This window comes from Uranotaenia lowii, chromosome 2, assembly GCF_029784155.1.
Source record: "Uranotaenia lowii strain MFRU-FL chromosome 2, ASM2978415v1, whole genome shotgun sequence".
Classification (NCBI taxonomy): Eukaryota; Metazoa; Arthropoda; class Insecta; order Diptera; family Culicidae; genus Uranotaenia; species Uranotaenia lowii.
This window is the reverse complement of record NC_073692.1, coordinates 60,845,316-60,871,700: the sequence shown is the minus strand read 5'-3', so window position 1 is coordinate 60,871,700 and position 26,385 is coordinate 60,845,316. Positions and strand designations below refer to the sequence as shown.

General features: G+C 32.8%; 1 protein-coding gene across 7 annotated transcripts in view; it reads left to right on the top strand.

Annotated features, from left to right (window-relative positions):
• The window catches only part of LOC129746968 (paxillin-like), a 254,444-nt gene that overhangs the window by 94,582 nt on the left and 133,477 nt on the right, over positions 1-26,385 (top strand). Inside the window, exon 1 of one of the 7 annotated variants that reach the window (XM_055740945.1) lies at positions 21,709-21,912. The exons of the other annotated variants lie outside the window; for them this stretch is intronic. The gene's annotated coding sequence lies outside the window, so the exon portion shown is untranslated. Of the gene's footprint in view, positions 1-21,708; positions 21,913-26,385 lie in introns of those variants that run through there. 7 annotated transcript variants of the gene reach the window in all.

Below are 26,385 nucleotides of genomic sequence, written 5' to 3'. Positions count from 1 at the left end.
TTACACAACTAAGAATAAAAGCATTTGGAGAATTAATGAAATTAATGAAAGGATTGAAAATTGCTAAGCTATAATTTTGATTCCTAGATCTGTTTTGGATTTCAGTGTTCAATCATTTCTGATCATCGACCAAGGGTATAGCGCCTTCACTCACTCTTGAAAATAAAAAAGAGAAAAAGAAAATATTTTAGCTCTGTTTAGCTCAAAAGTTTTTTTTTTTCATAAATTTCACATTTCACATTCCACCACCTCTTTTATGAAAAAAAATCTACGTAAAAAAAAACTTTTATTTTATTTTAGCAATACAATTTATGGTCAGAAACCACTTAATTTACCTAAATTTTAACTTAAGACACAGAATTTTGTGGTATTTTCAACTCTACACGCTTTAACTTAAACAAAAAAAATTTTTTTTGTTCAGTTGAGAAATTTCAATCAACCAAGGATACAATATGAACATAAAGTTTTTAGTTTAAGTAACTATTTTAAAGTTAGAATAATTCATTATAATTTTGTAGAAAAAACCACAAACTTATAAAATCAAGCTTTTTTGAAACCCAATCAAAGAATTCAAAACTTCAGTTTTATGATTTAAGAAAAATGCTCCTTGATGAAGAAACCATGCGTAATGTTAAGTAATTTCAATCTATAGGACTATTCTAAGAGGCTGGAAATTACTTATTTTGCACACTGAAATCACTGAAATCAGTGGATTGTTAACACAAACTTCAGTTTCGAAACTGATCTACTTAGAAACTTCGTCAAAGTTTCAAAATTCCCAAGCAACCAAATGTTTCGTTAAAAAGGTTAAACACAGCTTAATCAGCATAATCAATGTGCTGAAATTGGTTTTACTCAGCCCAAAATCTAGGTTCTTATTGAAAATTTGAAGTTCCATTACAGATTTGAACGGCCTTCTGTTCAGCTCAGCTCACAAATCGTTTAATCAGTAAAAACAAAAAAATAATCTCTCATCTCCTCTCTTGCTTCGGTCACCTCCAAGCCCAGTTAATAACTTAGAAACATAACGAAACGTCATATATATTAACATCCGTTAAAACAATATCGATTTTAAGAAAAATTGGAATTCCCTGTTTATAACTTTTAAGCATAAAAATATACAAATTCGTGAGTTTATCTGTATGTATGTTTGTATGTATGTTGATTATCCACCATGGGTGCACGGATTCACCGCAGTTTTCCCGTATGTTTGGATAATGTGCCGCTATAAAGCCTACCCCCATTCTGAAGGTTGCCAGCTTCCGGTTTTATCCGGGTTTGCCCGGATATTTGATAAAAAATTTGGGAACAGTCCGGCCCGACCAGAATTTCATTGAAAAATGCCCGGATTTTGCCCGGATCACATTATTTGGCAAATCAAAAACAAAATTGTGTTATAATTTTTTTTATTTAGCTACCAAAACAAATTTTTTTGAGCAGATTTTGCAAAAATAATGAATGGATATTTCGAAGCCTAAAATACGATTTAAAATTTGTTTTTGAATTTTGACGAACAAATTTTTTTTTCAATTCTTTTATCTTGATTTTTGTTAAGTAATTCCTGGATTTTGACCAAATTTGGCCGGATATTGCCCGGATTTTTGGTCGTCGATTTAGAAATGAAATGCCCGGATTTTACCAGGTTTTAATAGAAAATTGCCCGGATGGTCCGGCCCGGATATGTGCTGAAAAAATGCTGGCGACTTTATTATATTAGTCAGTTAGTTATATGAGGAAACACATCTTACTTGTCGGCCACCTATGGGATTCGAACCCAAAAGTTTTCTTGCCAATACCGGGAATCGAACCTAGTACGCCTGGCATACCAAAACCAGACTCGCGCCATCCTATCCGCTAGACCACATTGGAGCTGGTATACAAATTCTTGAGTTTATCTAAATATTTAATTCATTGATTGCTTCAACTGACTTTCAATGTGTGATAAATTCATGGTAAGTAAATACAGTTGAACGAAAATTTTTAAAGTGAACAAATTTACGGTTTTCAACAAAAATCCTTCGCGAGTTAGCTTTGTTCTGAGTTAAAATTTTAATATAAATTATACATTTCGTTCGTTCCAATTTCATATTCATGAAATGGCGGATATGTCTCAAGAAAAGGCTATTTGAGAAACTTTTTGGAACTTCGAGTCCAAAGAAGGCTATTTGAGAACCAATTTGTAACTTTTATACTGATTGAATGCGATTGACATGTTACAAAAAAGGCTATTTGAGGAACTTTTTGAAACTTTTTGTCTCTAGAAGGCTATTTGAGGCCCTTTTTGTAACTTAAATACTGAGGGATGCGATTGACGTGTTACAGAGAAACTATTAGAGGAACATTTTGTAGTTATCATGCTCGCATTCGAGAAAATTCGGTACCAAAGCGATATTCGAACTTTGGAGGCACGCGTTTAAGAAGATTCGGGACTTTTGGTTGCTTGGGTTGATTTGTGCCAATTCTCATTGATATACTTAGCTTTCTGGTTGAAATCCAACCTGAATTTTAATTGAGCCTGTAATTATAATCAAAATCATGCTGATCTTCAGTTTCTAATCCATATTTCGCATATCCTTTTTTCCGTTTGTAAGAACGTTAAGTGTCGTGTCCTGTAATACGTCGTGTGTTAATTGTGTGGTTAAGTTCTTACGTTGGCACAAATCCGCTTGAAAATAAGTGAAAAACGTTTTTAGTGAAAAAATAATCAAGTGTTGTTCATTTCGAAAAAGCTGAAGCAATACTTCAACCAAAAAGTAGCGGAAATTAAAGAAGGAGGATGCTGATGCAGCCTCCCAAAATACAATTTTTGACGAAATCTTAGTGGGAAAAACTGATCATTAACATGACTTACTAAGAGTAAGTTCACTCGTTTTGGGAAAAAAGTGGTAGAAATTATGACACTTGTAGCACATTTTGGAAATTTTACCATGTAAAAATGGTGTCAAGATCTTTGCATGTTGTAATCTTTGACAGCACTGTTTCTATTTCAGCCGTATGTGATAGAAATATTGCTATTTTTGCATTAAAGCATGCGAAAAAAAAAACACGTTTTGTAAAAAAACTTGAAGGCCTCAGACCTTGAAAATGGTTTGGCATGGAAAAGTTTTCAAAATGTGCTAAAAGTGTCATAATTTCTACCACTTTTTCCCAACACTAGTGAACTTGCTCTAATGGTTTTAATTTCATTTGATATTTAAAATTTCTCTAAGTGTTCGTTTGGTTCGATTTTACTTGAGAATATTTTTTCACACTGTTTTATTCTGTAACGGTTTTAAACTACAAGTCAAAGTCAACTTACAACAACCTCTAGCTAACAATCCACAAATGAAAGTGGTCCCTGACGACGATTCAGCGCTCCTCACGCAAGATAACTAGAAGCAAAATCTCTCCATTAAAAACAGCATTCCAACTGTGTTTTTCTAACGATCTCTCACTCGCCCGGACCAATTTGGCTGACAGAGAACAAGCAAACAAAAATACAAACCGGTGTGGCGTCGTTTATGGCAAGAACGACACTTTAATGGCCATCGCTAGCCATCTACTCTTGGCTTAGTTGATGTCGTAACACCTACCTTGTTTTAGTAGAACAACACCAACAAGTGGTCGTCGTCGTCGTCGTCAGCGCTGGATTGGTCCAAGATGGTGTCATTCCTTCTTTCTGTGTGTCCCACAAGACCAATTTCCCATATGTCACCGATCATAACACACCTCTGACTCTGGTAGATCTTTGATTTTTTTTTGCTCGGGAAACGAAAATGATGCAACGGATGCTTGTTTATCCCATTTTTCAAATCTTTGGTCCAGCGATGAGGAAAATGGATAGCTAATTTGTAGGCAAAATTGTTTCCATTATTGTCAAACGACAAATGGGCAAACGCCATAAATTAATCTTTCAGGGGAGGATGGCGAATGTTAAATTATACAAATTAGTTGGAAAGTCTCTCCTTTTCCAGGTTAACTCCCACTCGATGTCACACAAAAGAGGAATAGTTTCCTATTTCGAAATTTTAGAGTGCTATGGAAATACAATTCATTCTGAAAGTTTCATCTGTTATGGTAAATTCTGAGGTAATATTATTCCCCTTAAAGTGAATCGTTGGTTTCTAAACCGCAGAAAATCCACCTGATAAACAACGCTCGCTGATGAATGCGGATTATTCTCGGTGGTTTCAGGATGTCAATCTGTTGTTTCCATTTTATACTCAGCTCACATCTGTATGAGAAGAATTATCTTTTCAATTTTTTTTTTGTTTTGGTGCAAACAGAACCTGAATCTGTCTACTCCGACGACAAGCTTTAAATACGCTTTGTCAACCGCTTTTTGAGGTTAATGGAAATAAATTGCGTTCGTTGTGGTTTTGTTAACATTTCCAGGGCTGAATTAAAATTTTCAGCTGAAATTGTTTTTCTTTAAATGTAAACTCTTTTAAATTCAATTTTTTTATATCCTTAAAATATTTAAGTACAGAAGGACAAGCTCAAGCTCAACAATACTGTGGGATGAAGTTTCATTATAGTCTCAGAGAAGTTAAAAGAATTCATCCTTCAAAAATTGGCTTTGATCTCACATTGCGTTGATATCGTTCTAGCCGCGAAGACAGTACAAATCCCAGTGATCTGTCATTAAGAAGCTGATGATGTCTGTCGACGCGTAACTAGAGCTTCGATTATTCACAGCAGGTAACGAAGCTTAATTTTATTACACGTGCTCGGTGCAGCATCCGTCGAAACCGTATACGATTAGGTACTTAGGGGGACAGCCATTCGCAGTTGGGTGCACTACTTGAGGAATACACCCAGATTTTTAGGAATTGCATTGAATTGTGTGATACTTCTACACAAGATTTATTTAAAACTGTAGAACATTTGTGCTCAGGGTCATGTTATAAGAAAAAAAAAATCGTTTCCAACGTTTCGATCCTTATTGTATCGTCTTCAGGGATTAAAATAGAAAAAAATCTTGTGAGAGTCGACTAAGCAGATTGTGTATACCTGCTATTGACTGCGTACAAATATGTACCTGATTCGTGCGAAACCAGAAAAAAATTAATTTTTTCAGCATTTTAGGCGTTTGTTTTATTATTCCACCGATATTTTAACCGAAAATTATTGTTTGAATGATAGTTAGGTTTAAAAACCATCGTTTGTAATATAGTGTAGTCGAAAAAAATGCAACACTTTGTATCGTGAATTGTTTTTTTAATGCATGGATGCAAATTGATGAAATTGTTAGTGAAGCTACCTAGGAATGTAGTGTATACGAGTACAAGGTTTGGTGACAATCTGTCGAGTGGTTTTTGAGATAGCGTCCAATATTGAAGTTCATTGATAAAATTTTTCGGGCAGGATCGAGAAAAATCCGGAAAAATCCCATTGCGAGACCCAAAAACAGCAGGAAATCAACTATTCGATCAAAGTTTATAAAGCAAATCGTTCAAAAGTCCTAGAGGCTTCAATAGTGAGCTATAATTTGATTAAAAGTGAAGATGATTGATTCCATATAGGTGATGAATGTGAGAGGTTATTTCAAGCTCAATCCGCGATAGTGAAAATAAATTTTTCTGACTGTTTCGTCTAGCTAACTAATTTACAGGCCTGGCTACATTTCTACAAGGTAGAAAAGCTGCCCACCGGTAATGTAAACAAAATACGGTGGTCAAATCGTGCGCAAAATATTTGTACTGCTAGTGGGGGAATATTTTGAACAATTTCGAAATGGACAGCAAAATGAACTCTTCAGCGGTCACCTGGCAGGTTTCCATCCAGAAACTTTTCGTTGTCAAATTGACAAGTTTCGTCTATATTTCCCGGAGATAAACAAACAAAGAAAATTAAAAAACTCGATGTCTAGTACTTGAGGACGCTAACGATCTTTGGAAACTGCAAATCACTCAGTGTTTCATAACAATTGACTAAATATTGGCTAAAAATACAAAGAAGACTGCCCTCAAATGCGACCGTTTTCTCTGCAAAGCACTTCAATAGCTTCCACAAAGTTTATACTGTGTTTAAGTTGGATCTGGAAAAGTGCCGTTACGCAAAAACTGTGGTGGTGTGATATAAAGTAAAATATGATGTTTTTGTGCATGGAGAACAATCGGCTTAATCTATATCTATATCTATATCTATATCTATATCTATATCTATATCTATATCTATATCTATATCTATATCTATATCTATATCTATATCTATATCTATATCTATATCTATATCTATATCTATATCTATATCTATATCTATATCTATATCTATATCTATATCTATATCTATATCTATATCTATATCTATATCTATATCTATATCTATATCTATATCTATATCTATATCTATATCTATATCTATATCTATATCTATATCTATATCTATATATATATATACTAGCAGACCCGGTAAACTTCGTATTACCATGTTCAACTTGGCGTCCATTTTCCATTTTTCCTAGTTTTGTTTTACATTTTCCTCCTTTCCCTTTACTCGAATCGTCCCGCTTAATTCTATCAAAATAAAACCTAAGAATTTTAACTCAATTCTACGGGTCTTTTAAAATCCACTTTTTGTAACTTGTTCCATAAAAAACTGTATGTTGATAATATGTATGTTTCATTTGTTGTTTTCCATCTAGTAGATTTATTCCGTTTTGTTCGAGTTCACATTAAGGTTTAACCCGAAATAATAAGTTTCTCATTTATTGGAATAAGTATATTGCCTATGAATCTTTTTTTAAAATGTAATTTTGAATATATCGGGACAATTTTTGAAGTATTTGCCGAATATTTTGTCTAACGCAGCGCTTTCAGCTCCCTATAAGCTTTGGATGGTGTATTTTTTAGAGCTGAAGAAATAAAAAACATAAGAAAAGATTTTTTACTGACATTTTCAAATAGCTTTTTTTTTTCACCATCCTCATCCTTCAAAGCAGTTTGAATTAAAATCCATATTTTCACCAAAATCATGTTTAATAAAGTTTCGCCTGATACTAAACTAATAGACTTTACGCATTTCGACTCAAAGTGTTCCCAAACAGCACTTTTCATGGCATTAAATCTGTATACTACAAATTCATTTTTTTTATTTATTCAAGAAAAAAAAGCAAATCAATTCCTTTGAACTTCAACCCAATGAATCAACGAAACGATTGGTATTTAAAAGAGAAAAAAATATGTTTAGATATGTTTACCCATTATTTTAAAGATTCTAAATGAAGCATTGGGGTGTTCTGATTCCAAAATTTCTTGAACATTGTTGGTGGTGATTTGCGATTTTATTTAGGATTATGTCATATTTTTAAGATTCAATAACATTTAATTGAAAAGCAGAATTTTTTTAAAATTTTATAAATTGAAAAGAAATAATCTTTTCAGGCTTCTATGGTTTCATGAGTTCATTTTGTTTGCTGGAAATTATCATATAATCAAAACCTTAATAAACGTTAGGTGTCTTTTTTACTGTAAATCTTAATGTTCATAAATGAAAGACCGGGGCAAATGCAAACGAATATAACCAAAGTTCAACTTTCATATTCTCTGAAAAAATAAATATTTTCAATAAAAATAATAGTTATGTTGACAAAAATAAATATCGAAGTATACATTTGTCCCTTTTATTGGGACAAATGAAAACACATACGTTTTTTTTTTTCAGACGCGTCAGTGAAAAGACTTTAAAATGAATTTAAAACTTGTTCTTGTTTGTCTGTTTTATAAACTTTCAGTGATATACATATCCTAAGTTTTTCTCCGGAATAAACTAATGTTTGGTACTTCAATTTAATGCTGTTCAACCAAAAGACCTTGATTTACAAAGACCTTTATAATAATTCTGAATATCCGCTTCAGATTCAACACTCGGGATATCCTTTTTGGCCATTTTGGAGATAACATTCTTAAATGGTAGATGTTTCATTGCTAAATGGCGCATTTTCACTTATTCCACCTAAGAAATTACAGGAATTAATATTATTTTTAACGCTTTCAGGTCATATTAAGAGTTCATCATGAAAATCTGCTGCCCCTGGAATATCAATAACGAAAAAAAAAAACATTTCAACAAAAAAGTGAACCAAAGTCTCTTCTATGTAGCTAAAATATGTAAAACAAAAACACACTTTTCATGTTATGTTCGTACTTGAATTGTGTGTAAACAAACAGTAAACGTGAAAACAGTTTTTTGGTGAATCATTTAAAAAAAGAGTTGAGTTTATTTCATCAGATTGTTTTTTTTTTGGGCCCAACAATTCTTAGATGAAGAAATAATGTATACATTTTTTGTTAAAGTTGAAAGTTTGCACTTGCTATAGTCTACTTTCTCAATTGAAAATTCTTCCGAAAAATGCATATAACCACTTTTTCTTATTAAAAAGTAGATTATTTTATTGATAACTTCAACTTACGTTTTCAAAAAATCAAAAAGTTAATTCGGCCTTTAAAAACTTCAATCCTATCTAATCTATTTCAAAGGACAGACTCTTGTTCAGTTAATGTGTCTAGCGTTCTAGGCTTATTGGATTATACGAAATTGAATGTAAAGCTTCCCAATTTCTTTTTTTCAAACGTCCGCAAAGTGTCATAACATTATTTTATATGCATCATTACCAAATGCATATTATTTGGAAACAATTTACTCATTAAATTAACACGAATTGAAAATGGTTTTAATATTTAAAATCGTTTATATGGTTTTGATTCGATCGATAAAATATGAATCCGTGTCACATCTAGGCGTCATTATTACCATGTGCTGTGCACAAATAAGCAAGGAAAAAACTACATCTAGGTTGCATATCGCCCCCACGTGCATAAGAAATATAGATGCTTGGTTGAGAAACAGGCGCCAAATTTTTAAATTTTTCCAGCGATCAATGAACAGTATGCTTTGGTTACTATTATCTTGCAACGACGTTTGCTCGCGACGCTTCGCCCATGGAGATAAAAAACAAACCCCTCAAAGAAAAGAAAGTCTCTGAAAATGGATGCCTGACTCAATTTCAGATTTAGGCATAACAAAATTTATATGTTTTATTCGATCGGCAAAATGTCAATCTGAGTCACATCTAGGCGTCATGCATAACCATGTGCTGTACAAATGAGCTAGGAAAAAAAATCACATAAAGGCTTCATATCGCCACCACTTGCATTGAAAATATGCTTGGTTGAGAAATACGCGCCAAAATATTCTCACTGATCAGTATGCTATGCCATGGTTACTATCTTCTAACGACGTCTGCTCGCGACGCCTCGACCTTGGAGACGAAAAACAAACCGCCCAAAGGAAAAAAAAAGTCTCGAAAAAATGGAAGCCATGACTTTTATTTCATTCAAGAAACTACAAATTTAATTATTACGGGCAATTGATGCGACTTTGTTTTGTTTTTATTCGATATAAACCGATTCGCATGGCTACAGAATATTCTAAAAATAATTTCATTCAGATCGTTTGGGTCGTTTCGGAGGAGTAGTACTACAAACACCGTTACAAGAGAATTTTATATAATAGATATACTAGCTGATTTTACCCGGCCTTGCTCAGGTTCACAAAAGATATTAATCAAAATGAGTCGTTTCGATTTTTCGAAATATTGGAAGCTTTATATTCATCGTTTTAAGAAATTGGGCCCATGTTTGGCCACGTAAGTTTTGTAAGTCTTTTAAAAAATTTTATTGAGATTATTCACTGTGTTTATCGATTTAATTTTTTTAGAAGAAGCTTATAGTTTTAAGGATTATGAATTGAATTTCAAAATAATTTCCTTCTTCTCTATCACAAAAAACTTAAATCTCTTTTGGAGACTATCCCACTTTTCAAGATGGATGATCTCCCTGTACAATGGTATATTTAAGTTTTATTTAATTAAAAATTTCTAAAAACACTTCCGAACCTTGTTGAACTATGTTTAAGACTCATTTGGCATGTTTTCGATTGTATGTTTGCTTTTTTCGCTTTTTTAATTTAACACTGTTTTTCTTAAATGTTAAAAGTTGCACTAAAAGTTTCTTGGAGTTATCGAAAAGAAATCATCTCTGAACCGAAATAACCATTAAAATGTTATGGAAATGGTCTTGTTTGAGTTCCATTAATTATTTTGAAGAGTGATCAATGTTAAAATTCTTTGAAATCATTTGTTTGAACTCGCAGTACCAAACGGTTTTTTTTTTAAATTGAATGGTAGAATTGAACACATTGATGACCAAAAATAAATAAAAAAGTATAAATAAATTGGCCAATGCAATAGGATTGTATAAAACTAAAAACCTCAGATTGTATTATCTAATCAATTTTCTAATCTCCCGTTTAGATTCCCCGGCGGCTATCAAAGCGTTGAAATTGCAGCCTTCAACATATATGTAACTCTGAATCTAATTTTTTTCTTTCTCCATAAGGAATCCTAAAAATTTGAAAATGGTTGGTTAAAAGCTGGAGTTTATGAAAATCGGTTCATTTGTTTTTCAGCATTCAGTCCAAATAGTTATTCAGCTGAAGAAGCCAATTCACTGTTGACTGTTCAGTTCACTGTAAATCCTTGTAAACTCTCAAAGCCCCCCAGCGGGCCGGTAGGCAGCACATTGAAAATCACTACAATTTTAGTCAATATATTCTTTACAGGATAGTTGTATTTTTCAATACAAAATGCAGGCTCATTATTGCATCCAAATATCTCGTACCGGTACCACGTGTTTTGAACAGTAGAAGGAAAAAACACCCGCCAAAATTTTATTTTTCAAATCTTTGATGCTCAGCAAGCTTTGATTTGCTTTCCAGTCCACGTGAACTCTTGATGGTCGTTTCTAATGCCCGGCCCATGGTGATGGTGAAAACAACCCCGCCAAAGGGAAAAAATTGGTTCTGAAAAATGGGTGCCATGACTTTTGGTTTGTGGGAAAAAACGAAAGTTCTATGGGAGGGTCCCTTTTCCTAGGTGGGAGGGGCTCGAAACTATTACTAAAACCTTCCCATGGTCCAAACACATAACTGTACCAAATTTCAGGCTGATCGGTTAAGCGGTGTGGATTTGTATAAGGTGCATACAAACATATATAGTCCAACTCATCTTTATATATATACTAGCAGACCCGGTAAACTTCGTCTTACCATGTTAAACTTGGCGTCCATTTTCAATTTTTCCTAGTTTTTTTTACATTTCTCTTCTTTCCCTTTACTCGAATCGTCCCGCTTAATTCTATCAAAATTAAACCATAGAATTTTAACTCAACGGGTCTTTTAAAATCCAATTTTTGTTACTTGTTCCATAAATAACTGTATGTTGATAATATGTATGTTCCATTTGCTGTATTCCATTTAGTGATTTATTCCGTTTTGTTCGAGTTCACAATAAGGTTTAAACCGAAATAAAAAGTATCTCATTTATTGGAATATATTGCTTATGAATCTTCGGAAAATTTTTGAAGTATTTTCCGAATATTTTGCCTAACGCAGCGCTTTCAGCTCCCAATTAGGTGGTGTATTTTTAAGAGCTGAATAATTGAAATACATAAGAAAAGATTTTTGACTAACCATTTTCAAACAGCTTTTTTTCATCATCCTCATGCTTCAAAGCAGTTTGAATTAAAATCCATATTTTCACCAAAATCATTTCCAAATAGTTTCGCCTGATACTTAAGTTATAGACTTTACACATTTCAACTTAAAATGTTCCCAAACAGCATTTGTCATGGCATTAAATCTGACGATTTTGTTAACTGCAAATTACTTTTTTTTAATTCAAGCAAAAAATGCAAATTAGTTCATTTGATTTCATTTAGGATTATGTAGTATTTTTAAGATTAATAAAATTAATTGAAAAGCAGATTTTTTAAAATTTAATAGATCGAAATGTTCAGGCTTTGATGGTTTCGTGAGTTCATTTCAAAAATGAAACATAGGGGCAAATGCAAACGAATATCATCACAGTTCAACTTTCATGTTTTCTGAAAAAAATTCATATTTTCAAAAAAAAATTTTGGTTATGTTGACAAAAAGAAATATCGAAGTATACATTTGTATCATTTATTGGGGCAAGTGATAACACATAGGTCTTTTTCAGATGCGTCAGTGAAAAGACTTTAAAATGAATTTAATACTTGTTCTTGTTTGTCTGTTTTATCAACTTTCATTGATATATACTAAGTTTTCTCCGGAATAAAATAATGCTTGGTACTTCAATTTCACTGAATGCTGTTCAACCAAAAGACCTTGATTTACAAAGACCTTTATAATAATTTTTTCGCGTTTTCACTTATTCCACCAAAGAAATTACATGAATTTATATTACTTTTAACACTTTCAGGTCATATTAAAAGTTCATCATAAAAATCTGCTGCCCCTGGAATATCAATCATAAAAAAACTATTCAACAAAAAATTGAATCAAAAGTCTCTTCTATGTAGCCAAAATATGTTAAACAAAAACATACTTTTCATGTTAAGTTCGTACTTGAATTGTGAGTAAACAAACAGTAAACGTGTAAACAGTTTTTTGATGAATGATTTTAAAAAAAAGAGTTGAGTTTATTTAATCAGATAGTTTTTTTTTGAGCCCAACAATTTTTAGATGATGAATTAATGTATACACTTTTCGTAAAAGTTGAAAGTTTGCACTTGCTCTAGTTTACTTTCTTAATTGAAAATTCTTCCGGAAAATTCATATCCTCACTTTTTGTTATAGAAAAGTAGATTATTTTATTGATAACTTCAACTTACGTTTGCAATAAATCAAAAAGTTCATTCGGCCTTTAAAAACTTCAATCCTATCTAATCTATTTCAAAGAACAGACTCTCGTTCAGTTAATGTGTCCAGCGTTCTAGGCGTATCGGATTATACGAAATTGAAAGTAAAGCTTCCCAATTTCTTATTTTCAAACGTTCAAAAAGTGTCATTATTTTATATTTATCATTTCCAAATTTATACCTTTTGGACAACAATTTACTACTTAAATTAACACGAATTAAAAATTGTTTTAATATTTGAAATCGTTTATATGGTTTTGATTCGATCGATAAAATATCAATCCGTGTCACATCTAGGCGTCATTTATTATCATGTGCTGTGTACAAATAAGCAAGAAAAAAAACACATCTTGGTTGCATATCGCCCCCACGTGCATAAGAAATATAGGTTCTTGGTTGAGAAAAAGGCGCCTAATTTTTAAATTTTTCCAGCGATCAATGAACAGTATGCTTTGGTTACTATTATCTTGCAACGACGTTTGCTAGTGACGCGCCGCCCATGGAGACCAAAAACAAACCCCTCGAAGAAAAGAAAATCTCTAAAAATTGATGCCTGACTTTCCAATTTCAGAATTTGGCAAAACAAATATTATATGTTGTATTCGATCAGCAAAATGTCAACCTGAGTCACATCTTGGCGTCATTCATAACCATGTGAGGAATCAAGAACAAAAAAAATCACATCAAGGCATCATATCGCCACCACTTGCATTGAAAATATGCTCGGTTGAGAAATACGCGCCAAAATATTCTTACTGATCAGTATGCTATGCCATAGTTACTATCTTCCAACGACGTCAGGTCGCGACGCCTCGACCTTGGAGATGAAAAACAAACCGCCCAAAGGAAAAAAAATCTCGAAAAAATGGAAGCCATGACTTTCATTTCATTCAAAAAACTACAAATTTAATAATTACGGACAATTGATGCGACTTTGTGTTGTTTTTATTCGATATAAACCGATTCGCATGCCTACAGAATATTCTAAAAATAATTTCATTCGAATCGTTTGGGTCATTTCGGAGGAGTAGTACTACAAACACCGTTACAAGAGAATTTTATATAATAGATTAGATAAAAAGTAATTTCCGTTTGTTCGTTTGTATGTTTGTCTTCAATAGGCTCAGCTCCCTTAAGAGCTAGAGAGCTGAAATTTGGCATGGGTGCTCATTAGGACCAGGAATGATGAAAAATGTTTTTAGATTTTCGGATGACCTCTTTTGAAGGGCGTCGTCTATACAACAACGGTTTTATTCCCACGAACCAAAAGTCATGGCACCCATTTTGCGAACCGATTTTTGTTTCCGTTCGTTTCGTTGGCGGGATTATTTTCACCATCACCATGGGCCGGGTACTGGATAGCAAAGCTTGCTGAGCATTAAAAATTTGGAAGTGAAAATTTAGGCGGGTGTTTTTGTACCTTCTACTGTTCAAAGCACGTGCTACCGGTACGAGATATTTGGATACAATTATAAGCCTACATTTTGATTGAAAAATACAACTAGCCTGTTAGGAATATATTGACTAGAATAGTAGTGGCTTTCAAAGTGCTCTTTACCGCCGCTGGGAGGCTTTGAGAGTCAGTTTTGGAATTCCTCATAGAGAAAGAAATTTTTTTTAGAGTTATAAGATCAAGGTTGCGATTTTAACGCTTCAATGGGATTTTAATAGGGGATTCGAAAATTGATCAGATAATAAAATTTGAGGTTTTGAGTTTTATACAATTTGATTTCACTGACCAATTTCTAACTTTTGAGTTATCATTGATGACCAATGTGGTCGATATTACCATCCATTAATGAGATGTTTGTGCCCATGAAATAAAAACAGAACTAAAAAAAAACCTTTTTCATAATGAAAAAATGGTGCTTTCGAGATGATTTGTTTTCGATAACTTCAAAAAGCTATTAGTAGAACTTTCAACATTTAAGGTAAACTAATAATAAAACAGTACGAAAAAAATTCACACATGCAATTGAAAACATGCAAAGTGAGTTTTCAACATGCTTCAACAAAGTGCGGAGGTTTTTTTAACCCTCATCCGCATTAGATTTCATTACCCTAATCAGCACTTGTGGTGTCAATTTGACACCACAAGCTCAAATCGTTATAACTTTTGGCGTGTTAAACCGATTTAAACAAAACTTACATTAAAAGAAACCTTGTAATGTCAGTAAAATATGTTTAGAACATTATATATAGCTAAAGTTACTAGTTTTCTCGTTATTCAGCATGAAAGAAAAAAAATCCGAAAAAACATGCCTCACGAAAACTGCTGTACTTCATATTTTACACGTCCAAAAAAATATTTGTCTTATGCATATGAAAGCTGAAGTTAATGTCTACATCATGAAGACAAGAAATATTTTTTTAAATTTTTTTTAATGAAATGGTCACAAAAAGTTCAAAAAAGTGGTCTAAAAAACCTACTTTTCATTCGATTGCTAGTAAATACTGTTTGAGCGATGGTAGAGTTTTGAAAAAAATATGACTACAAAATGTATTAAAATTCCAACATTTTGCTGTCTTTAGATTTTTGATGCAACAAAAATTGAGTTTACTGGAATTTTTCTAAGTTCACTACTTTGCGCGATTTTTTTACAAATTGAAATTTCATCTGTTTTTGTGGTCCACCGTCATGTTGTACCCGGATTATCAGTGCTTTTACTTTGTTTGGACCAACCAAGAGTATATTCATTGGAAAGCACATTTAATCTTCATTCTAGTGAGGTGCTGCAATTCACGCTGTGAGATTTCACAAAAATATGAAAATTATAAACATAAAACCATTCCTGAATTTCTAGAACCACAAGCACCTCGTCCAGCAAAACGTGTTTGTTTGCTCTCCGAGTAGGTACGGTGGGTGGTGATTCGGGCAGAGAGCGAAGCCGACAGACGAAATAATGATGCGTGTCGTGACAAGCAAACGAGAACTACTGTCAATAGAAAATTTCCAACCGAGAAACGTACGACACGCATCATTATTTCGTCTGTCGGCTTCGCTCTCTGCCCGAATCACCACCCACCGTACCTACTCGGAGAGCAAACAAACACGTTTTGCTGGACGAGGTGCTTGTAGTTCTAGAAATTCAGGAATGATTTTATGTTTATAATTTTCATATTTTTGTGAAATCTCACAGCGTGAATTGTAGCACCTCACTAGAATGGAGATTAAATGTGCTTTCCAATGAATATACTCTTGATTGGTCCAAACAAAGTAAAAGCACTGATAATCCGGGTACAACCTGACGGTGGACCACAAAAACAGATGAAATTTCAATTTGTAAAAAAATCGCGCAAAGTAGTGAACTTTGAAAAATTCCAGTAAACTCAATTTTTGTTGCATCAAAAATCTAAAGACAGCAAAATGTTGGAATTTCAATACATTTTGTAGTCATATTTTTTTCAAAACTCTACCATCGCTCAAACAGTATTTACTAGCAATCGAATGAAAAGTAGGTTTTTTAGACCACTTTTTTGAACTTTTTGTGACCATTTCATTAAAAAAAATTTAAAAAAATATTTCTTGTCTTCATGATGTAGGCATTAACTTCAGCTTTCATATGCATAAGGCAAATATTTTTTTGGACATGTAACATATGAACTACAGCAGTTTTCGTGAGGCATGTTTTTTCAGATTTTTTTTCTTTCATGCTGAATAACGAGAAAACTTGTAACTTTAGCTGTATATAATGTTCTAAACATATTTTACTGACATTACAAGGTTTCTATTGATATAAGTTTTATATGAAGTTCATAATAATTCAAACGACTTAAATAGATTTTACTTTTGTGGTGTCAAAATGACACCAAAAGTCGGAAAAGGAAGTTTTTTTGTCCAGGCTTCCAGGGTTCGTCCATAAAAAAAGTAAAGATGCAATATTGAAGAACTTTTGAATTTATTTAGGGTCCCCGAAGAAATTTTTGTATTTTGAAGCTTCTGAAAAAAGTTACAAGCCTTCAAACTTGCAATGGTGTCAAAATGACACCCTAATGCGGATGAGGGTTAAAGAAATTTCTAAGTAAATGAATCTTAAATATACCATTTTACAGGGAGATCATCCATATTGAAAAGTAGGATAATCTTCAACAGATATTTTCACTAGATGGAAAAGATAAAAAAAGCAGTTTAATCTTTTGAAGATAAAACTATGAGGCCAAATCTATTCAATCTTCCTAAGAAATTATGGTTGTAAAAATGTTTTTCATGAAAAGATGAATTAGCATACCAGGATTTTTTTTTAGAATTTTCATTGATTAAAATCTTAAAACTATAAATTTTTTCGATAATACGTAAAAGATGAACAGTGAATATTCTCAATAAAAAACTTTAAAAAGACTAACAAAACTAACATAGCCAAACTTGGGCCTTATAATGATGAATATAAATCTTCCTAAATTTCGAAAAGTCAAACGATTCCTTTTGATTTAAATTTTATGTGAACCCGAGCAAGGCCGGATAAAATCAGCTAGTTTGTTATAACTTCGACAAAATTAAAATTTTCAGTTATTTTGAAGATTAAGCTTCAGGAACGGAAACGTAATCGTGAACAATATATTGCAAGAAAGCTTCGCTGAAAATTTAATTAATTTAAAATAATACATTCAAAAGTTATTCACAAAACAAAGTGTTGATTTTTTTTCGAATATACTCCTTATAATTGTTAATAATAAAAAGTTTTTGGTCAGTTTTTATATTTATTTTTATATTTATGTATGCCAAGTAATAAAACCAAATAAATATTCCATTTTAGATCTGTCAAAAAATTATCAAATTCTCCCTATAACAGAATTATATAATCATGTTAGCCATAGGATGGTTCTGTATGACTATAAATACGAAATGCTTCTTCCTAGAAAACTGACAATAATGTCTGGCATCCACCCATAAACGGACTCCTATTAGTTCCTATTGAAAGCTTTCAGTACATTGAAAGGCTTGAGTATGTTATGCTATGAAGGGACTCTAAAAATTCTTGTTGTCTCCTGATATTTAAAATAAGGATAGTAAACTCTTCGAGAGTAGTGGTTTGAATAAACACAACTTTGTTAATTTATAATCTCTAATACATTTAGATACAAGATTCGGATTCAGTTCATAAAATCCCAAAAAAAAAAACATGTATTTATCATAGAAACAATAATATGAGCGTAAAATAAGTGTGTATTAAATGCTTACAAAATGTGTTTTGAAACTTCAAAATTATGTTTTAGGAATATTAAAAGCATCGGATAACTAATAAAATCACATGACATAATTTATATCATTTATTTTTTATCGCAGCCTCATTCACAAAGACGACTGAATTTTCCATCACAAACAATGCTTTCATTTTTGTGCATACAATATGACACAAAATTATATCACTGAAAATCTAATTTTATGTGTGACAAATGCGATGCTACCGATATGTGCGTCTTAATTGACATAAATTTACATTCAAATCAGTTTTAATTTATATCTTTAAGCGTTTTTGGCTTCGATCCATTATGTTTACGATGTAAATTTATGTCAAAATGTATGCTTCAGTTTTGTGCATCCAATTTGACCTAAATTTACACCAACAAATTAATAGTGTGTATGAGTTTATCATATTGTAAGTAATTTTGAAATTGAAAAATAATATTAATGCATAAATCAATAAAAATTAGATCACTGGCTTATAGTGCAATATGTTAGATTCAACTACTGTGTGGTTGAATTGAATTTATCGATTAAAGCTACAAATGCTACAATTTGTTGAAACCAAAGTATAAAAGGTTCAAATTTCGATCTTTTTTAGCGCTTAAATAACTGGAACCAACAATTAAAAACAAATGTAGATGGAAAGTACAAGAGAGATAGAGTAAATTTTTAAAACTTATTAAAGATAAATACTTAGCTTGGAATTTTACTTGCTATTAACTAGGGTCCACATGCGGCCCTTTCCGGCCAATGAATGGTCGAACTCCGTGATTGGTCCCTTAAACCCAAAGGGTCCTTTCTCTCCCTTATAGGCAGCCCTATTATTGGTTTGTACTGTCTTCAACTGGTGTCTTCTCTCCCGATAGAAACGATTTATCTTTGCTCGATTACTATCAAAACTCAGGTCCTCCGTCAGCTTCTGAAAAACAGCAAAGATGACCAATTAACTCGGAAAACGGTATCCGAAAAACACAGCAAAATGACGATTGTACGAATTCCCTGTGGATGGCCGATCCATTTCAATTAAAATTCTAATTTTCCACTTTTTAACTTTTGGAAAATTTGCTGCCAGAAAAAGTACATCCAACACCTTTTAGCAAAGCCTACCGAGTCGGTCCCGTGAAATCCAACGAAATTACAATTTACTAAAAAGTTATCAAGGTGACCTCTTTAACTGTACCCAACATTAAATATGAAAATTAAAATCATTTTTCTTTCCTAAATCGGATGTATAAAAACGTCAATAGATCAAAAACAGTGAAAAGTTAATATGGTCGAACCCTGGCCCAAAGTTTGACACCTGAAATCGATTGCCCAGCTCTGAAAACTCCCGTGTCCCCAATCTATCCTTTGTATAACACCGTACAAAACTAAAAAAAATACGAAAAGTTAATATCAGGGAAATCCCTTTTGCCGCCATATAACCCTAAATTTGATACTTGTAATCAATATCCCGTCCCTCAAAACTCCTGTGTTCAAAAATTCTTCTCAATGTGATACATAATCACGACAATATCGTAAAAAAGACCCTTGACCCAAAACTCGATTGTTGCATAAACCGATTGCCCGCCCTTAAAAACTCATCTGTGCAAATTTTTATCTCATTGTAATGTATAATAGCGCCGATATCGTGAAACAGTGATCACAGACAAAAGTTTCTATGTGTAAATCATGCAAAAATGATACGCCCTAGTATTTAATTAAAGATTTTTAAAACGCATGGTTTGGAGAGCTTTTTTGCTGAAGAAACGCATCATCGTAATTAATTTTGTCACGATAAAGTTCCATCCTGGACCACTGTGCATTGTTTACAACATGAACAATTCTTGAGAAGTTTGGGGCACAGCTAAGAGATTCGAACCTCGACTTGCATTGGAATAAGAGCTTCAGAGTTCAATTAAAAGTTTTCCAATCCAATTGTACGCATTGTACTCGTTATTTGGGTGCACATTAGGGTGGCCCAAAATTGTACTATGTCTGGAATTTTGGGGGCTCAAGCTTCAAATGATAGCTTAATGTGTAAGAAACAATATTTTATATGGCGGCGACTCAGAAAAATGATGTTTAGAGGTCGCACTGGTTCGATTTTTGGAAAAAAGGCAATTTTATCGACATTCTGTCCTTATAACATTTTCAGATCTTGAAAAAGTTTCAAACATATGTCTCAAATATTTTTTAAATTTTCTTTATAATGTAAATTTTAAACTAAAAATTTATTGGGACTGTTTTGGACTCTCAATTTGTATGTATGATTTTTCAAATTACGCAATACTATGAATTTTTGTAAAAAAAATTATTAAAATTAACAAAAAAGTGTACTTTGGATTAAGATTTTTAATCAACATTGAATTCAAATGATGCGCGACGTTATGATGTGCAACTTTGCAGAAGAAAGTGTATAGTTATGACTTGTAGTTTCAAAGTATAATATGCTGTGGATGAGTTTCAAGCAATCTAAGAACCAAATAAACTCCTGATATCAGATTTTTTCATCTTTTTATCGATCCTTAAATCACCAGAAAGAACCATTCCAAGTTTCTAGAATTTTTATTGATTGAAAGTCGTGTTACCCATACTTGAGTGACGGTTTGAGGAATGTGTTTTGGCTACAACCACTAAATAAATTTCGATAAAAGGACCACTACAACCACTGATTCAAGGATCGATAAAAGGATGAAAAAGTTTGATATCGGAAGTTTTGATTGCTCGAAACTCATCCACAGCATGTTATAAAGCAATTCTTAGCAAAAATTTGAAAATTGTGACTTTTTTCCACAGTAAAACTTGAATTACTTTGAAACTATAAGTCATAGCTATACACTTTCTTCGGCAAAGTTTCACATCATAACGTCGTGCATCTTTTGAATTCAATGTTGATTAAAAATCTTAATCCAAAGTACACTTTTTTGTTAATTTTAATTATTTTCTTTACCAGAATTCATAGTATTGCGTAGTTTAAAAAATCATACGTACAAATTGAGAGTCCCAAACAACCCCAATAAATTTTTAATTTAAAACTTAAATTATTAAGAAAATTTAAAAAATATAAGAGAAACATGTTTGATACTTTTTCAAGATCTGAAAATGTTATTAGGACAAAATGTCGAAAAAAATGGAATTTTTCCATAAATCGAACCAGTGCGACCTCTAAACATCATTTTTCTGAGTCGCTGCCTTACAAAAGTTTGTTTCTTATACCCTTAGCTATCATTTGAAGCTTGAGCCTCCAAAATCCCAGACATAGTACAATTTTGGGCCACCCTAGTGCACATTCAACTATCTAAGATCATTGTTGGTTTTGTTCGATTTTTGGTGTTACAGACCGTTTCAATATCATCTGACCATTTCGTTTTGGGTGCCCATGGAATCGATTTGCTCGAGCAATCCGATCCGAACTAGCTAACAACCAAGGTATATATATACACACCTTGCTAACAACTTAGCTTTCCGAGTCGCACGGATATAGCACGGAGCGGCATCATTATTAGTTAGTTGCGCCGCCTGGTTGGTGAAAAAACCAGTTGATTAGTGACTTCTGCCGAGGAGGACGCGCCGTTAGAGTTAGAGAGCACACCTTTTCTATTACTGCAGCCAACATCTTCAGATGTCTTGGCAAAATATTGATGCCGTGTCGCGCGAGAAAAGGTAGCAGAAAATATCATCTCCTAAACAGATACAGAGCTACCCCAACGAACAAACAAACACACATCGAACACCACCGATAGTACAGTAGCGGGTGACGAATTTCGCAAGGCAACGGATATTCGCAGCTTTCCGCGACGGGATTTTCCCGCTCTCTCGTCAGTTGGCTCAAAGACGTCTCGCGAGCTTAGGCGAATTGCGGTTTCGCGGTTCTATCTACGGTTTAGGGTTTTTCTTCTTCTTTCGCGTGGAAACGAAACAAAAATTAGTGATAGTGTCGCGGGATTTCGTTACGCGATCGTTCTCGATTATTTGTTTTTTTTTTTTCTTTTCTTGGGTTCAAAAGATTTGTTTTCGCTTCTGGTAGGGAAACCTGAAGATCAAAGGATCATTTTGCCTGTCTGTCGATCTGTCACGGTCACGAGCTGCGTCTGGGTGTAGCAAATTTAATTAGCCTAATTATGAAACAAAGAAAAATCACCTTTAAAAAGTGGCACGTTTCGGAGTGTTATAATGAATTTATAAATCGAGGATGAAAGTGCAAAAATGATATAAGTTAGAGAGATTAGCGCACGCGAAATAACTTCGCGAAGCCAAGAATTTTTGCTCTCGGATAACGTCCAAGATAACGTTGCTGCTACACATGTTCAAACTCGAAGAGAACAGAAGAAAAAAAAATCTTAACCACGTGAAACAGTGAGAGTGATAACACATCGCCAAATGTATATCAACAAATCGAAAGCAGCAACAACAACAACGAAAACATAAAAAAACAAGAGAGTAGATTTCAAGTACACCAGTCAGTCAGTCAGTGAACGTTGAAATTATTTTTAGCACCTGATCGGCGAATATTAAATGTATTTTTTTCTACGATGTGTGCGATATTTCAATTGAAACCAAAACAAAACCGTGTGAAAACTGTGTTTTTCTGTCTCTCTCTCTTGGGGTTTTCTGCGCAGTGTTTTTGGCGTTCGCGAAATTAAAACAATCTCTTTGGTCTAGTTAGTATACATTTTAGGGGTTTTACATATGTTTGTGATGATGGTGGTGGACGCGAGACGATTGATTGTTTTAGGATACCGTTTTAGCGTGTAATTGTGTGGTTGATGCAGCGGATTAAATTGTTTGAAGTTTTTTTTTCGATTTAATTAGCATGTCTCTTGATCTACCAACAGCTACCCTTTGCACACTGAGAAAAACAAACTAAAATATGTGTCAAAATAAAAGTTAAATTGCTATTAAGGGTTAAGCTGAAAGACTTTCTTTCAATCAAACAAACTAGAAATAAATTTATTCAAATGAAATTCTAATGACTGATGGAAAAAACTCGAGCTGTCAATGATAACTTTTTTTCTAGAAAATAAACATATTCGCAAGAAAAAGACTTACGCGAAAGTTGGAAAGAATTGCCCATTGTTTCTAAAATAATAAATGTGATAGTGCTGAGCTTCTTCTTAACAAAAATGTGTTTATTTAATTGCCGAATAAAAATTTTTGCATGAGAATCTGTTCAAGGATAGCATGAAACTTTCTTGCGAACATCTTGCATATTTGTAACTGCTAGTAGCTGCCAGTAAAATAATGCGTGTTCAAAATTCTACATTCCTATCAATTATTAAAAGATGCATGATGTTGAATCAGAAAAGTTTTACATTTGTTAGAGAATGTTCGCAGCTTTGTCTTTTTGTGAGTTTCGACTATGAATGTAGTTTTTTTTCTAATGATTGTATAAGCGCTTCATCTTTGGGAAAATTAGAAATATGGTGAAATGTGCTCGGTTTCACGGTGTCTTTTTTTATATCTTAAGTAAGAAAAAATTCTCTGAGAATTTGCCACATTATAGAGGAGTCTTTCCACTATTCAACGCACTATTCGGGAAAAATCGATCAACAACTTTTTTTGAAGATTTGCAAACAGGAGAAAAATAAAAGTTTTCGCCAATATTTTTTCCTAAGACCTTCAAATTTTACATTTTTTTTCTTAGATGTGTTAAAATTCCTTCAATAACTTCAAAATTTTTGTCAAAAGCGTTAAATTTTGAAGAAAATTTTAAAATTGACATTAAAAATTAATTAGAATGAGCCTTAGCTGGCAACACTGTAGCAATTTAACAAGCGCACGGTATTAAAGTTGTATTCTTTATGTTAATTTTTGTCGAAGACAGAATGTAGGGTTGAGTGAAGAAAGTTACAATCCAATCATTCTACAATCTATTGTTGCTCCCTGGAAAAACCATCAAATTTATTTTTGTGGGTTTCAGAGATGAGACGAGGCTCTAGGTGGTAGCAAATAATTTATTTAGAATTCATAACAAAAACAATACTGAGTGTTCTGATAATTCTTACTTTCTTCTTGGCGGTCTGTAGTTAACGTTCTCTCAGGTTTTTTGTCCTATATAGCTAATGTGCTTTTAAAATTTGAAAATCATATTGAAATTAGTAAAAAAACGTTGTATTGCTTATGAAAAACGTTATGACAACCTCCGGTGATTAATATTAAAAAATAATATGCTTAAAACACTCTTCAAACTTGTTGAAAGGAAACAATTTTCAGGGAAACACATTAAATTTACACATTACTTTCATAATAAAACAACGTTTTCCTCAAGCAAACAATGCACACATTCAATGATTATCAAAACTGATACTTTTTTTTTTAAATATTTTTTCCCCTAAATTCTAAATCACACTTTTAGGTGTCAAAGCATAAATAAATCGTGAGGGTTGGAAATATGTTGTTGAATTAATTTTAACTTTCTTCACTCAACTCAACACTACATCCTGTCTTGGATGGAAATAATCTTAGAGAATACACCTTTCTTACCGTGCTCTTGCAATATTCATGAATATTTGATACAGTGTTGCCAGTTAATTTTAAGGCTGATTCTAAATAATTTTTATTGTTTATATTCAAAGTTTACTTCGAAAAATATCGTTTAAGACAATTTTTTTTTATTAAAAATCATTTTTATCAAAATTTTAGAAGTTATTGAAGGAATTTAAAAAAAATCTAAGCTCAAAAAATGCAAAATTTAGAGTTTTTGAAGAAAATCTACTAGCGAAAACTTGAAAATTTGGTTCTTAAATCTTCAAAAAAAAAGAAAGTTGTTCTGATCTTCCGCACGATTTTTTTCCCTGAATAGTGCGTTGGATAGGAGAGAGTCTTCTCTATAATGTGGCTAATTTCCAGCGATGCCTATTTTTTTTTCTTGAAATTGTTCTTAAAAAGACACCGTGTTTTCAATATATTCATCACTGTTTAGTGGAAACACAGTAGCGATAGTTATCTTACAGCTTCCACTTAAACACATACTTTTCTGTTTGCTCTAATGTTTTGTTGACTTTTTTTTTATAAAAGCACTTTATGCTGTTATTTGAAGCCATGATAAACCGAGAGTCAGGTTTCAATCACGACAATGTAGTGTTTTTTTCCTTCATAGAGAAATGCCAAACGAAGCTGTGATTCAGCTGAGATAAAACTCCGTCAAAGTTTGTTGAACTTCTTATTTTTATTTTGAGCAAAGCTTCTAACGAAGCTAGGACAAAACTTTATTGGGAGAAAGAATGTTTCATTCCTGCAATGGCTCTGTTGACAAGGATAAAGCTGGGAAACATTTTCTGAAACTTGCTTAAAACTAAAATTTGCTGAGTGACCAAACGTCATATTGATGATTGAATGAAATCGAAAAAAAAACGCCATCTTGCTGGATTAACAACTTTGTTAACTGAAAACTACTCAATTTCATTAAATATCTCAATGTTTCAAATTTAGTAGGAGAAATAAGCACCCCTCAATTCTACAGAAGTACGTATTTTCTTAAATTATTTTGCAAATTATTTTGCAACTGTCATCGTCGTTGCTTTGCTCTAGCATATTTTTCAATATGTTGTTGACTTAAATACGCATTATATATACCAAATGAATGCCAAATGAAGAAAAAAGAAAAATATTTTGGCCATCCCATAGAAGGAATTTTGAAAAACGTTCGCGAGCCAGGTTTTTTAATCTATTCGGTCTTACACATGTCGCATTTTTATTCCATCATCTGAAATTGCTTTAAAATAACGAAATGAATTATGAAATTACAGTATTGGGTAAACTCATAAACTTTGTATGATATTTGGTCAATTTGGATTTAGAAAACCATACCATTATTTGTTTTCATTTTATCTTTTATAATAAAGAAGTTATGGAACAAAGAAGAAAAAGTGGCCCATGATTCCCCACTCTCCCATACTGAAAGTTCCATAAAATATAACTTTGAATCAAAATCATTTCTTGATTCTTGCAGTACAATTCATGTGAACAAAGGACAAACCTAACTTGTACCCCAGAAAAGATATTCGATGTTATACAATTTTTTTCAAAATATTTTTTTTCAATTTTTGCATTTTTGACTGCTTATTTGAAAGCTGTTTAACCGTAGGATGAAAATGAAAAATCTCAAAACACTGCTTTGCATTGCTAGAGAATTTATCGATTTATATAACCTTTGACAAAACATTTCATGAATTTATTAAATGCTCTAGCCATGCTTGGCAAAAGTCATCGTCATGAGGCGTGAAGCTGTGACTGTGAAGCCTCTTGGTCCGTCAAACTCAATTGACTGTTCCTTAACGACCAGTCACTTCGTTTGCCAGTCATTCATTCCCCATTCATTTTAAGCTAAAATAATAACCTAGTCAAGCAATCGCATTCAAGCGACCGATGACGAAAAAGAAACGCATTTATTATTATTGTTGCTCCTGCCAGCAAGCCGAAGACGACCGAAGAGGAACAAGAAAAGCAATTATTATTATTGTTGCTCCTGCCAGCAAGCTCGTTTTCAGTTTTTTA